This window comes from Nanorana parkeri, unplaced genomic scaffold (genome assembly GCF_000935625.1).
Source record: "Nanorana parkeri isolate BGI_ZX_2015 unplaced genomic scaffold, ASM93562v1 scaffold4203, whole genome shotgun sequence".
NCBI classification, from domain to species: Eukaryota; Metazoa; Chordata; class Amphibia; order Anura; family Dicroglossidae; genus Nanorana; species Nanorana parkeri.
In genome coordinates, this window is record NW_017310470.1 from 12,030 (window position 1) to 15,487 (window position 3,458).

Genomic DNA, 3,458 nt, shown 5'->3' on the forward strand with positions numbered 1-3,458 from the left:
CATGCCATCGCATCACCATCATCCCGCCTCCGCACCCGTTCATGCCATCGCATCACCATCATCCCGCCTCCGCACCCGTCCATGCCATCGCATCACCATCATCCTGCCTCCGCACCCGTCCATGCCATCGCATCGCCATCATCCCGCCTCCGCACCTCTCCACGCCATCGCATCACCATCATCCTGCCTCCGCTTCCATCCATGCCATCGCATCACCATCATCCCGCCTCCGCACCCGTTCATGCCATCGCATCACCATCATCCCGCCTCCGCACCTCTCCACGCCATCGCATCACCATCATCCTGCCTCCGCTTCCATCCATGCCATCGCATCACCATTAACCTCTTGGAGCTTACTAGCCCATCATCAAGGATCACGGACAGCCGCATCACCACGAATACTGCGTCCAACGTCTCAACATCTGGACAACATCTCAGGATCTTCCCACCTGCTCGCCCGTCATTGCCGTCACATCTTCATTTACCTCTCGGTGAGTTCCTACATATCACACGCGTGATTTCATTTCCTGCACTCACCTGTATCACCGTTATTTCCCCCCCTCACCAATCACCGCCAACGTGAGAAGGACCGGTCTTCATCAACCCGCCCATCCTTTACACTAACATTCCAAAACAATACCAACCTATCTGAGTGTTCTGTGTGATGGGAAGTCCGTGGTCTCATGGAGTTCTCTGCAGGGAATTGATGAGATATAATAATGATGATGGGCGGAGATATGATGATGATGGGCGGAGATATGATGATGATGGGCGGAGATATAATGATGATGGGCGGAGATATAATGATGATGGGCGGAGATATGATGATGATGGGCGGAGATAAAAGAAGACGGGGGAGGTCTTTGTACAGAAACGAAAAACTTCCTTCGAGCCGGAATTGAACCAGCGACCTAAGGATCCCTGCACGGCGTTCCTCTACAGTCCTCCGCTCTACCAGCTGAGCTATCGAAGGAGATGATTGGCCACCAGAGGTATTAACCCCTTCACTGCCGGGGCCGCCAGCTTTTCCATTGTATTCTGGCACACGTATTAAATTGCACATTTTAGGTCTGAAGATTCCTGACGCCCCCCAAACGTTTCCCTCAGTATGCAGCACCCCGCTCTGTATGTCATCGTCTCTGCTGCTTGGAATTTGCAGCAGAGTCGTCCTGTGTGACTTCTTTTCCTGGCAGACAAGTACAGGTCTGCATTAGATACGCTCTGCTATTTGGGGGGCCCCCATGTCTGGAGCAATGACAGGAATGGTGATTCTCAGGCGGGCTGTGTGGGGTCTCAGGTGGGCTATGCAGGCTTTCAGGAGTGCTGTGCGGTGTCATGCCCGGTGTCCAGGGGCGGACAGCGTGGTGTTAGAGAGCTGGAGGAAGAGATGTGGGGGAGGGGGCCTGTTCCTGTTTACAGGCACCCACGGCTCACAGGCAGATGCGGCTCACAGGGAGACTACAACTCCTAGCATGTCCTGCCAAACCCAGCCATGTGACTCGGCTCTGAGGAATACAAGTCTCAGCACACCTCCCCTCACCCACAGGACTGCTGATAGTTACCGCAGGACTACAACTTAGGGTTGCCACCTGTCCCGAAATCAACTGGACAGTCCAGGTTTTGAGTCCTGTATGTGCTGTGTCTGGGTTTCAGCTGGCCTGAAACCCAGAAACAGCACATGCAGGACTCAAAACCCGGACTGTCCAGGTGAATCTGGGACAGGTGGCAACACTACTACAACTCCTAGCATGCCTTACCAGCCACAGACCTGTGACTCGCCCCCTGTGGTGGGGCACACATGTTGTTTATAAAAGTTTTTTGTTTGGACATGTGACTGTGACATACAGACATGTACTGCGGAGGAAGCTGAGGAGGGCAGCGTGGGGTTAATGATTGAGAGGGAGGAGGAGATGGGGAGCGAGCGCAGAGGAACGGAGATCACCGAGAAGCAGAGGGAACACAACTGGTCTGTCACCGGGACACAAGACTCAAAACCCGGACTCTCCGGGTGAATCCCGGCCAGGTGACAACCCTACACCAATCACCAATCACCAGAGGCCGCTCAATCGTCTCGCAGTCCTCCTCTCCAAATCCATGCAATATAACACCGTCCGTAGTGCACCTCATCACACTCATCACGCGACTTCATTACAAGAGACTCAGAGAAAACCTGAGCAGATAGAACCATGGACACGGCCGAGGACACAGCTCAGCTCCTCCGTGTCTCCTCCTCATTCTATTGTGTGACATTCGTCCATTTCATGTCCCTCCAACATCTACCAAGACCTGAAACATCAATGCTGGCCCAAACGTCCTGCACTGGCCTTCATATGGGTCACACAACACGTCTGGCCTCCAGGTAGTCGTGGCCGAGTGGTTAAGGCGATGGACTAGAAATCCATTGGGGTCTCCCCGCGCAGGTTCAAATCCTGCCGACTACGGTCTCTTCTTTTCCTCACTTCTCTGCTGCTCCTTCTTAGCAAAGTCTGCTGCTACCAGATGGCCTGCAGTGGAGACATCTTCTTCCTCCTCCTTCTTCATTCATGTTGTACATCTCAGCTCTCCCCGGCTATCTTGCAGCCTATTTTTACACTCTTAGGCTCTCTGTGTGGCCCCATCCTTCCCTCAACCTCTAGATGGGGATTTCTCCTTGGAGTGGACATGAGCTGAGCTGGATTGCTGCAGCTGTCCCATCATGTGCTCCTCGTTAGTATAGTGGTGAGTATCCCCGCCTGTCACGCGGGAGACCGGGGTTCAATTCCCCGACGGGGAGTCTACTTTTTGTGGTGGTCTTCATTCATGTTGTACATCTCAGCTCTCCCCAGCTATCTTGCAGCCTATTTTTACACTCAGGTACAGGACCCGGACAAGGTGTTTCTCTTCCATAGGCTCTGAGACACGGGGCGATACCCCACATGAAGAACTTGGTAACAGGGATGAAGGAAGCAAAGGCTGATATAAAGTATCTATGACCTCTGAACTCAGAAATGTGACTCTGGACAGAAAGCGGTGGCACGGGGTGTTGAGTGGGGTCACCATAAGAGTAATCTTCAGGATCACCATGTACTGCAAATATGATGAACACTTCCCATCTCTGAGGACTTCGGTTGAGCCTAGGCAGAGATCTGGGCTGGAAACTGGACAAAAGCTTAAAGTGTCAGAGAATTGAACCCCGGTCTCCATCATCACTATACTAAGGGGGAACACATGGGTTCTGCTGTCACCTTGACAACCAGCCACAGTATTAGCAGCTTCCTGATCCGCATGGACTTGTGGCAAAATCACACAAATTGATACTAGAAGCAGATATGAGCCCCAAAAAGAAGGTTCCACCGAGATTCGAACTCGGATTGCTGGATTCAAAGTCCAGAGTGCTAACCGTTACACCATGGAACCACTTTTAGGTTACCCCCCCCTTGTAGGCTACCATCGAACCCTCTCCTCTCCAGCCATTACAC

General features: G+C 52.6%; 4 non-coding genes across 4 annotated transcripts; 2 read left to right on the forward strand and 2 right to left on the reverse strand.

Annotated features, from left to right (window-relative positions):
* Positions 1–883: 883 nt before the first annotated feature.
* Positions 884–973, reverse strand: TRNAY-GUA. The gene is given in 2 exon segments: positions 884–919; positions 937–973. It is a non-coding gene; the product is annotated as a tRNA-Tyr (tRNA).
* Positions 974–2,359: 1,386 nt separating this feature from the next.
* TRNAS-AGA lies at positions 2,360–2,441 on the forward strand. The gene has a single exon. It is a non-coding gene; the product is annotated as a tRNA-Ser (tRNA).
* A 260-nt stretch (positions 2,442–2,701) lies between these two features.
* TRNAD-GUC lies at positions 2,702–2,773 on the forward strand. The gene has a single exon. It is a non-coding gene; the product is annotated as a tRNA-Asp (tRNA).
* A 551-nt stretch (positions 2,774–3,324) lies between these two features.
* Positions 3,325–3,396, reverse strand: TRNAQ-UUG. Its single transcript has one exon. It is a non-coding gene; the product is annotated as a tRNA-Gln (tRNA).
* Between the last annotated feature and the right edge of the window lie 62 nt (positions 3,397–3,458).